General features: G+C 41.6%; 1 protein-coding gene across 2 annotated transcripts in view; it reads left to right on the top strand.

Moving 5' to 3' along the window:
* The first annotated feature begins 309 nt into the window (after positions 1–309).
* The window catches only part of LOC307238227 (receptor-type tyrosine-protein phosphatase F), a 199,450-nt gene continuing 188,361 nt past the window's right edge, over positions 310–11,398 (top strand). For both annotated transcript variants that reach the window (XM_080011136.1, XM_080011134.1), the window contains exon 1: positions 310–480. The gene's annotated coding sequence lies outside the window, so the exon portion shown is untranslated. The remainder of the gene's footprint in view (positions 481–11,398) is intronic.

Genomic DNA, 11,398 nt, shown 5'->3' with positions numbered 1-11,398 from the left:
CTCTCTCTCTCTCTCTACCCCCCCTCTCTCGCTCTCTCTCTCGCTCTCTACCCCCCCCCTCTCTCTCTCTCCCCCCCTCGCTCTCTCTCTCTCTCTCTACCCCCCCTCTCTCGCTCTCTCGCTCTCTCTCTCTCTCTCTCCCCCCCTCGCTCTCTCTCTCTCTCTCTACCCCCCCTCTCTCGCTCTCTCTCTCTCCCCCCCTCTCTCGCTCTCTCTCTCGCTCTCTCACCGGGACCGGGACCGGGTCCGGGACTCCTATTTGTTGTTTTCCGCCGGACCGGGCTTTAACTTCCAACATTTGAATTACACGCTTCCAGAAAAAAAAAAAAAAAAGACAAGAAGGTGGAATTTTGTTGTTGTTTTTTTCTTCGTGTTTTTTTTGTTTTTTTTTGTTGGCGCTTTGGCGGAGCGAAGACGGGACTTAGCGAAGTGCGAGCCGCGGAGGAGGAGGACGGCAATGCTGGCGGCGGCGACGAAGGAGTAAGTGCAAGCCCGCTCCAACTCGCGCCAACACACGTCGGGGTCCGGAGCCCGCGGAGTTGTCGGGAGGTACCGGCTCATGTGGTCCGAGGTGGCGGGTATGGCTTCGGAGGTGTTTTGGTCCGGATAGTGTGTGTGTGTGTGTGCGTGCGTGCGTGCCTGTGTGTGTGTGTGTGGGGGTGGGGGTGGGGGTGGGGGTGCTGTTTGCGTGACGCCGAGTTGGAGCGTTTACCGTGGGCTGAGGGGTGGGGGTCTGCTGGTCAGACGGCAGCCACGCATGCACTTTGTTGCTGTTCTGCGCCCTGATAAGTTGGATTTTTTTTTTTAAACCAAATAGTACAAGGAGCTGCGCGAAACACACACACACACACACACATATATATAAGTATATATGTATATATATATATATATGTTTGTATATATATATATATATAACATTAGCATTATTTGTTAGCATGTAGTGTGTGTATGTGTGTGTGTGTGTATATATATAACATTAGCAGCATTATTTGTTATCGTGCAGTGTGTGTGTGTGTGTGTGTATATATATATATATATATATATATATATATATATATATATATATATATATATATATATATATATATATATATATATACTACACACTAACAAATAATGCTAATGTTAATCGGTGACAAGGACAAAACGAAGCCGCGAAGCGAAGCACGGCCAAAACAGTGGGTGAACTCTATGGATGTCGCGCAGTTAGGATTTAATAAGGACCCGTTTCATCCACCAGCATATCTGCATGAATACAGATGGTACTTCACAGATGATATTTCACATGTACACGGGCTATTCGTGATGCAGCTCAGGTGACTTATCGGCTCCTCGTCGTCGTCATCATCATCAGCATCATTTGTTACCATCATCTTCATCGTCGTCCTCCTCATCTTTCCTTCTCGTTCTCTCCATCCTTCCCAAACCTCTCCGCAAGTGCGTGCGTGTGCATGAGCGGGCGTGCACCCGCGTACGCGTGCAAATGGGCGCGCGCACGCGCAATTAGCGTTAATAACCGGCGGTTGTGCCGTTAATTGCGAGGTCAACACCAGGAAGCGCCGTGTTGTCATTTTTTATATATTTTTTTTTTGGTGGCACTTTAACATCCGAAGTCGCTGTCGGACCGGACACGTTTGTTATCACGTTTTTTTTTTTTTAAACATCATTTTTGCCAAATCATTGAGGCAAATACATAATTGTCATCAGTCATTTGATATTAACCTTGTCATACGCTCTCCCCAGTACCCTGCAGAGACCATAAATCTTCCCACCAGTCTTGAACAGATATGACATGCGGAGGCTGTTTTCCTTTCTGGGTGGATCCAGCCGCCACAAAAAGCTCTCTGCCTCCCATCAAGTCGGCTGCACTTTTTTGGCTTTGACTTATTTAAAGAAAGGACTGCGGAGGGTTCTGCAGGGTGTTGTTGAGTGACACTGTAAAGTGGCCTCGCAGCCACCCCCTATCAATGCGGGATACAGATTATAGCCGGTAGGCATAGTGATATGAGGGACCCTAACCGAGAGCCAAACTGTAATGGGATGATAGAGTGTGGGTTAGTTTCTTGGAATTGCATCAGAGGCTCTGTGCAATTGAATCTTGGACCCTGCCTCATGTTTGGGTTTCTAACCTTCAACTTCTACTAACTGGAAAATAAAGCGACAGGCTCTGTTCTTGTACCAGATATAGGGTGATAGGATATGCTGTCCTGAAAGATATATAAATATATATATATATATATATATATATATATATATATATATATATATATATATGGGCCGGGGTGATAGTTCTATATTATTGTTAGCACATTGAATTATATCAAATGGTCATGAAGGTATCGTTTGGACTTTATATTTTGTTGCACAATTTTGTTGTCTGATTTAATGACGTTGATCATTGACATATCAGGGTGGTAGTCGTTGGGTTGCTTCATTTAGAGGACAACAGCATTAGCTAGAGCTCACACCTGAAATTCATATGAATTCCATATAGTTCAATGACATAAACATCAGGTCCATTCTTCAATATATACAGTATATTTAAAGCAGTTAATACATACATTGATTGTGTTTCCCTACCGTTATAAGGTTCTCACAAGTTCTCACTGTATTCCACAGCACTGTGGCTGGTACTGTTTCCAGATGTCACGAGGGGAGGGTTTACTTATTACATTTGTTGAAACAGTAGACAGTGCCCGGTGCTTATTAGAGACATCTTATGATTGGAGGGGTGGTAGGTGACTTCCCGCTAGTTTTTTGGACCGGTGCAACAATACTATGGCAGTTGACGAGGCCTACATGTTGTGCATTCTGGTCTGCATATTTGATCAACTAATGGGTGTTTGTGCTTTCTGTCCCGAAATGGCACGCTTTCCTCACTTTGTCGAGCCAGTTTGTTGCTGTTGCTGATCGTGAGGCGGCAGGTTACTGCCGCGGGGAACCTCTTTTGCTTTTTTTCCACTTCTGTATTTTTGTCATGGGTGGGTTTTCTCACCCACTTTAACCATTGAATAATCACGACTTGACTTTGTCTGTGAAATTTGCAACAATTTATATATATATATATATATACTTTTTTTGCATTAATGTGCAAGGGTGGGTTTTCTCACCCACTTTAACCATTGAATAATCACGACTTGACTTTGTCTGTGAAATTTGCAACAATTTATATATATATATATATATACTTTTTTTGCATTCATGTGCAAGAAAATTTGACTTCCCTATTTCATACTTAAAACAAATTTTGAAACAGAAAGGACTTGGAGGGGAATTAATTATGACTAAATCCTCAAAAGTCCCATGGGGGACTCTGGGTGTCCCACAGTGAATCTCCACCTTGCTTGCTTATTTTCTCACTTGCCAGGAGGGTCAGCGGTTTATCCAGTATTCCTATTGCGATTTCTTTGATGCAGCTGCCGTGAGGAAATATAGTGGCGGCGCCATCTCTTCCCACACATGGACTGTCTATGCTACATAAAAAAGAGCCAATCTAAATGCCCGTAATTAACAAACTATCATGTTAAATCCACCTCAAGTGTCACTAGGTTTAACTATTGTTTAACATAAGCTCAAACATAAAGCTGAGGGCGTATTTTCTGAAGGGAGTTTAAATGTTAGATCTATTGTATTTGAACAGTACACAGTACACAGCCCTTGACCTGTATGAACGTGCATGTGCTTGTATGCACTTATGTCAAGGGTATTTCCTATCTGGTCTCGGCTGGGGCCGGTCACCACAGCATGCGCTCCAGCTTCCTCGATTTCTGGTGGAGCCTGGCAGGGTTCATGCTGATTGGCGCTGTTAAAGAGATTCAGCCCTGTGCGGCCACACACTGAAAAACCACTCGGCACAAAACCTCTCCCAGCTGACGCTTTCTCATGCTTTCCATATGGGCGAAATCTGGGTAATTTCAGGGACCAGGAGTTCTAATGAGAGGTTTTGCTCATAGTGTGTTGGTCTGTGGTGGGCGGGATCAACGTTTTGGGGGTTTATAGGGGATTATAAGTGCTCCAGGACGCCTCACTGCCCCACTGTCAGGGCGTTGGCACAGAGAAACCCAAAGCTCTTTTTTAACCAAGCAAACTGGTTTCAACTGGCTGTGGCGGCACTTGGGCACTGGTGATAAAACCCCCCCCCTGACTTTTTACCAAAGTTTACATCAAAGGTTGCTGATGGATTTTGATACTGTGGGTTTCATTCCTCAGATTCATGAAATATAAAGCATGCAAAGATACTTGCAAGTCAGTAAAAATCTGGGTGAGTTGCTTTTCCATTCGAGCCTGAGGAGGATACGTCTCACTTGGTTGTCTAGAAGGATGCCGTGGGCAAAAGCTATTGACCTGCTCTGTATCCCATCCTCCCATAGAGGCAGGCTGCTCTCGGTAGCATGCATGGTGGGTTTTTAACAATGCCTGTTTCTAAACGTCAGCAGCATGTGGGTAAGGGGTGATTTAGTACCCTTGTCGGCGAGGGTAATGTAGGAGCAATTTGAGTGCTGATTGAAACCAGGTCTCCCATTTCAGAGTCCACTGGTGGCATTATAAACCATTTACACTGATGTTTTACTGGGCATCCCTGCATTGAGTAAAGTGGGAACAGATGCAGGGCCTGAGCCACTCCCAAGGGCCTATTTTTAGCTGTTTGTCTTGACTCTTATTTTTTATTTTTTATCACTTGTAGATTTTTGTCGCTATAGTCAAGTTGATGACACTGAAAGTTAATTTGTGAGGTTAAACTCATCTGTCTGGCGAGTGGTCTGACAAAAGGACTTAATACATTTAGGTTTAGTAATTGCAGACCTTTTGAGCATAAAAAAAAAAAAAAGAAATTACAAAGTAACACAATCCATCTCCGATGGCTAAACCCATCAGTCCCTGGTTTAAACGTTCTGCCAATCTGTTTGAAGGAAGAGCTGTTAATGTTGTAGCCAGACCTGCCAGCTCTGCCAGGAAAGTTAATCCAGAAGTGTTCCATCATGTACCACCTGTGAAATAGACTTTTGGAAACCTTCTCAAGGAGAGATGACTTGTATAGGTAATTCATTGGGAGGGAGCTAAAAATAGGGACCATCCATTAAGCTGCCGGGATGCTTTATTCCTCCTCCTCTATTCCTGGTAGTTCAGAGGGTTGCTGAGATCTGTGACCTTGCAAACAAAGCTTAGTTTAGTAATTCTATGTTGTCCCGGAACCATCCCCAGGAATGGTTTCTACGCTCCTGAAGTGATGGCTTAAGAAAGTTTTGACAAAAGACGTTTAACTGAAAAAGGACAATGGACTTTGTTCCAGGATTTAATTTCTATATGTTGAGTGTAATTCAACTTTTAGACACCTGTGGGTACTAGGGCCGAGCGATTAATCAAATTCAAACCGACATCGCAATGTAATTACACATTAGTTACACAATCTAAAGCAGTGATACAGTGATATACCTGCGGTTCGCCAGCCGCGTACGGCTCTATTATGACTAATTGCAGCTCTTTAAAGTGTTATTTAAAATTAAATAAAGAAAAATTGGAAAAGAGTATTTAAATAAATGTTGTCTGAGACAGTATTTCCAAACTGAATTTGCCATTAGAAACATCAACCTATGACGGCTTCCAGAGGGAGCGCTTGTATAGAGAACTGTTTCGTGGTAGTGATCAGTGATCTGTTAACTGAGTGATCAATGGCTGTTTCTACTGGCAATTTTATTTTTTAATTTTTTTATTATATATATATATATATATATATATATATATATATATATATATATATATATATATATGTATGTATGTATGTGTGTGTGTGTGTGTGTGTGTGTGTGTGTGTGTGTGTGTGTGTGTGTGTGTGTGTATATATATATATATATATATATATATACACGTGACATGAACTGGTATATTTAAGCAAATTCAGATAATTCAAAAATTACCACTTTTCTCGTTGGTGTTTGAGGGTAGGTTGTGGATTAACTTTCCCTTTGATACTCTTTAAAACTATACAGTGTTCTGTCAGCTGCGCATTAGTATGCACAACAAAATCTAGAGTGAGATGTAAAAACTCCTAAAAAGTATTCATCTGCTCTCTTGCCATCTCAGATGGTCCCAGATGGCAATGCTCTATCACGGCTAATTCAAAGATTTTCACCAGCAACCACACAGACCCTAATTTTTGGGCAGCCTTCATTGCAGAAATTGATATCTTAACAACCCTGAAGATAAGATATGTTTAACGATCTTTAATTATCTAACCATGGGCAAATAGCTAATTGTTTGGAATTTATTTAAGTAAACTAACAGACAAAGGCAACAGACCTTTGAAAATTGTTTATGCTTTGACATTTTTTTGCACTGTAATTGTTTCTGACTGGAAAATATAAGACTCCTATTTTGAAAGTAAGTGTGGAAAATGTGCTAAAAGTAACGTCTCCACGCCACTCTTGTTAGCAACTTGGCACAATGAAACCTATCGATCATACCCATCGTGGGAGCGACAGGAAGGTGTCAACACGCGTGTCTCCCTGCCTTGGCTCCCTGCCTTGGCTGCGTATCTGCCTGGTCAGCACAAAGGAGCTGGACGACACGGTCTTTCATTTCAGACAAACATGGGACGCGGACAAATGGAGAAATGGCTCACTGGTCGGTGTCATTTGTTTCGCTTGTCTTTGTCTACCCATTCTATTCTGGGCCTCCTCTAATTAGAACACGCGCGCACACACACACACACAGGCTGTCCCCAAATTGATGCACAGCGTTGTATGAAGGTCAAACAGTACAGCGTCTTGTTGGGGCAGACTTGATGTCGCCGGATCGTCATACATTTCGAAAGGAAGAGGCCGAGACAAATGGATGTAGTTTATCTCGTAAAACGAGAGTTCAATAAGCGGTGATCCACCGCAGACGATGTAGCCCCCTGCGTGGAATAGGACCCGACCGGTGAGAAGACTGCTGTGCAGATAGTACTAGCAAACCATGTCCTTTCCCATATCTTGTTGTACTCAAAAAGCAGACATAATGTGGTGTTGCAGATGATGCAATAACAAAGTTATTAACAAATTTTTCAAGCAAGAAGTGATTCCGACGGAAGTTCTTCTTCCAGAAGGTGTGGTGCCTCCTGCATCATTTAGCTTTCATGTTTCCATGCATGTCAGGGACGTCAGCGGCATAGCTTTCCTCCCTCTTTTCCCCCTCTCTTTCAGCCTCTCTCAGGGGGATCTATGTACAAGCCATTACCAGCACCGGCGTAAATACTGTTCTCTAAACACATTGACAGTATGGACAAGGCTTTTTATGTGCACTTTAAGGTGCAGGAAAGTGCTCGCCATTAGGGTTGCCTCATGGTGTCTGTATCAAAGACACTTTAAAGGAACCACACCAGCTCATTTTGAGAACATTAAAACAATAAATGCAATTTAATGACTAGCCTAAAACTGCAGAGAAGTAGAAATTAGAATTGTGCGAGCAGTTAAGACAGGCTTTGTGGTCGAATTGGTCATGGCAGAGCAAAGTTACCTTGCTATCACTGTTTCCGTCGTCTGGTAATTGCCGGTTTTGGACCGGGAAAATCTGTTGAAGTCCGACATTTGTAAATCTCTTCGGTCATAATGTCCGGTGAAAATAATTCTCTCCAGGCACAACTTGAATTAGTGCTGGGTGGATCATTTGGATAAAAAAAAGTCTGCAGATCTGTTCAATTCTGCGCTTGGCAAGTTGCAACGGGAAGCCAATCAGTTTGGACGTTCTAAAGCTGATCTGAAAGCCTCACCTCTGACCAATCGCGTTTGTCGATATAGAACTAAGCCCCGCCCCCTCCCTGGTGAACAGGTTGCTCTTACTCAGTAGACACGGAGCGGAGCGTCCAGAAGAGAAGCAGAAACATGATGTGTGGTTGGGACACACACATCCATAGTTATTTGGGATATTTAAGTTCCGACCGAAAGCAGACGGTAAATATTCATTAAGTTGTAAAATATGTCGACGAGACATCCTGACGAACACCACAAACTTTATTATTTACTCAGACCTACTTGCCATATTTATTCTGTTTTTGATTTGATCAAAATGTTATTTTTGTGAAATGATAAATAAAGCAGCTGCACTTGTTACTTGTTCACAAATGGAAATTATTTGATTTCAAGTAGTAATATTCGTAAGTTGTATTTATTTATTTTTAAAATGGCTGTAATAACGGCTTCATGCCTTGATGATGTCATTCTCTATGTAGACTGCTAATCAATTGTTTTCAAGCTCAATAAACACAGATAATATTTGACCGGAATCGCTCCCATTTGTCCGGCAACTTGAAATCTTCCAGACCACGTTGACCGGCAGCAATTTTTTCTCACGGAAACTCTGCTTGCTATGGAATTAAACAAGACTAGTAAGTAACTATGCGGTGATGGGGGCCGGTGGAGGTATGGACACAGTTGGTACTCATCGCCACTAGCTGTGTGCACGGAAGCACGGCACAGGATTGGCAGGAAAGCGCATCACTCGCAGTCTGCTTTTCCCCGCTGATGCGGCGGATGAATGGGTTTTTAGGAAGTGGTGGTGGAGAGGGGCGGTGATGACAGCCCTCCTTCGCAAAGGGCCACTGTGGCTCTGACTCCCAGAACTCCCTGTGTCTCCCTGACAGGGTCTTGATTCCATCAGAGAGCATTTATCTTGACATCATGTCCCGGTGTCACTATGGAATTCACAGTCAAGCAGCGGATAAAGGCAGGACTCTGCAAGAGTGCATTTTATAAATTATAATTTTATAATTATTGGTATTTTCTACATTACTGCTAGGTTGTGGCCAACACATCAAGCAATGTAAGGCAATAATTCACAAACGCAATTTTGAGACCAGTAAGGCTCAAGACCATACAGTTCCTACAGCTTAGTTTAGATGCAAAACCAGACATGACTAGTTAATGTAAATTATGAAAAAGGTAAACAAAAAATATATATTGCGTGGTGTTTTTTATATGTTTTCAATAGGTAGATCTAAATAACTTTGTAATATTCGTATGTTGATTTGTCCAAAATGTCTTGTTTTTGGTGAATGTCTAGTGATTATTGAGGCCTGTGCTGAAGGTGCCAATAAATTGTTATTGCTTGTCCTATAGTTTATTTTTTGCGTGATAAAATTTGGTAGTTTACATACACACTTGGTAAGAGGCCAGATCTTGACCAAACTTGATAGTGATAATTAGTTTAAATCAGTTGCCAAATAGGAGTAATGCTGGGAATAAAAGAAAATACTTTTTTTTTCTCATAATATTAAATATTTATATTTTTGGGCATTCTTTCTCTGCAAAATAAGGTTGCTTCAAGGAAACATTCTCTAGTTAAGATCTACAGCATTTAATCATTTGTGATAATTTATGTGAACGCACTCTCAAAAGTAAATTAAGTCAACTGTCTATCTCGTTAATACTGCTTCAATACTGCTTTACTACAGGCTTTAATACACTATCTAACAATGTACTTTATACGACACTCAATATCTCATTAAGTAAGAGAAATGGGAAAGTGAAAGGGCTTTCTAAATGGGTTTACTGGAATGGCAGTATGGTGACCTTGATGATAATTTGTTTCACCCTATATTATATATATGTATAGGACTGTAGGACAGGATAATACAAATGACCTTGTACTGTACTTAGCATTCATCAAACTCACAGTAAGTACTTTTCAAGGTTAAGCATTGAAGCTACACATTTTATGGAATTTTCCCTTTTGCAGTGAGGAAATAATAATAATAGATAAAATAATCGGAGGTTCCCATTGTGGTTTCAGGCAGACAAACTGCTATAATGAGGTTAATATTTTAAGTATTGTATATTGAATATACATGCAGCCTGGGGAAAAAAAAAAACAAAGCTTGATTTCCATTTCAGCTGGGGATAAAACTCCTTTTCCATTGCTATGCAACTGTAATGGATAATGTGTTCCCAGTTACATTCAATATGAAACCTGTTATCATAAGTACTCCCAGTCGATATTTTCAAATAGCCAAACAAATCCACCCTATTTTAGATATGCCAAATTATTCATCCTTCCACTCTGGGCTTCAAATAAAGTTCACAGGCATACAAACAATGAATATTTTCATAATGGATTAATCTATATAATTTTTTCATAGTATTTGTTAAATCTATATGGTTCATTTAGAATATAGACCACAAGTCAAGACCAGTATGGTAATAGGGCATCACATAATGGTAAATGCTTATAATACAGGTCTAAATCCATACGGCCATCTTGAAGCTGCTTGAAATCTTTTCCAGCAGTTGAAAAGATAACATAAAATTACATATGTTACTGACAAACCAGTGGACACTTATCAGTCCAGGTGCCTGAAATGATTATGAGTGTGTACTTTTTTAGCGTGGCTGCTTCCAGTGGGAACTGTTCAGCTTATCTTGCCGAGGTTGCTGGCGTTCTGAGCTACACACGGCACCTATCTGCAATTTTTATCTCTGTTTTATGATCGTCTCCAGATTAAAAACCTGTTGTTTCTGACTTTTACCAACTGTTCCATGAACATGTTCTCAAATTTTTATGCGGATCTTCCTAAAGAATGTGCTGCTCCAATAATTGATGTAATCGGGGCTTTCTTAAACCTAAAAAATCTTTCTTTGAAAATAATATATATATATATTTTTTTTCCCTTTGAAAACATGCAGCCTTCTATCTCTTTGAACTTGTTTGAGAACTCGTTGGCCGCAGTACAAACACTCCTGTACCTCCTTCTGTTTTGGCCCACCAGGAAGAGTCAACAGGACCCTGTGGACGCAGCAAGGTGAAATTCGTGCAGCGGCTCCTCTAAGAGGGCCGTGATTCATGAGGCTCACTCCCCCATCCCTGGGGCTGGGGGAAATAGCTGGCATTATCTCCAGCAAATGGCTTTGAAAATTCCTTTGGCCAGGTTGACCAAGGCACTGATTTATAGCACACGATGCAGCAAACGGTTAGGTGTTTGCCGGTGTAGGTATAACACCCCCACACCCGTAGGCCCTTCCCGCTCCCTCACGCCTCCCTGCGTCGTCCGGTCAGGTTTATTCGGGCGGCGTATTTGTTAAAACAAAAAGAGAAGCAAGGACAAAATTTATGACAGCAAAGTTGTGGAGTGAGGGAAGTAGCCCATTGTTCTTGGTGTGTCAAGCACGGGGATAAGCAATTTCCCCACCTTTATCTTTCATTGTCAGGAAGCGTGGGCCTATATATATAGATATGAGCCCTTATCCTTGACTTGAGGTAGTAGCTGCTGTCACGAAAATAGAAATTGCCCCTGTTCCTTTTAATCTGCGATCTAAACAGAGTAAACTCTTCTCTCCACTCTCTGAAATAGTCCGCCTAAGCTCTTTGGGGTATTTAGGTATTAAGAAAGCACATTGCTTTGTTTACCTTTTTCCTTTCCTCCCAATAA

This window comes from Zeus faber (genome assembly GCF_960531495.2).
Source record: "Zeus faber genome assembly, chromosome: 12".
Classification (NCBI taxonomy): domain Eukaryota; kingdom Metazoa; phylum Chordata; class Actinopteri; order Zeiformes; family Zeidae; genus Zeus; species Zeus faber.
This window is presented reverse-complemented; position numbering and strand designations above follow the sequence as displayed.